A 247-nucleotide genomic window follows, 5' to 3' on the forward strand; every position below is an offset into this window, starting at 1 on the left:
TTCCCAAAAAAACAATTATTTATTACTGTACACACATCGCATAAACAAAAACCTTACTTGATAAGTATTCAAATGAATTACCTTGTTACAGTTATGAAATTTTAAATTTAAAAGACACCATTTTTGTACTTCCAATAATTCATATAAATAGCTCTTTATATTTTTCGTATGCAGAGGATGAAGGGTAAAAATCATATTAACGTGAATACAATTTATTCAGCACCATAATTGTAATTTGAAATATCGT

The sequence above is a fragment of the Penaeus monodon genome, chromosome 30 (genome assembly GCF_015228065.2).
Source record: "Penaeus monodon isolate SGIC_2016 chromosome 30, NSTDA_Pmon_1, whole genome shotgun sequence".
NCBI classification, from domain to species: domain Eukaryota; kingdom Metazoa; phylum Arthropoda; class Malacostraca; order Decapoda; family Penaeidae; genus Penaeus; species Penaeus monodon.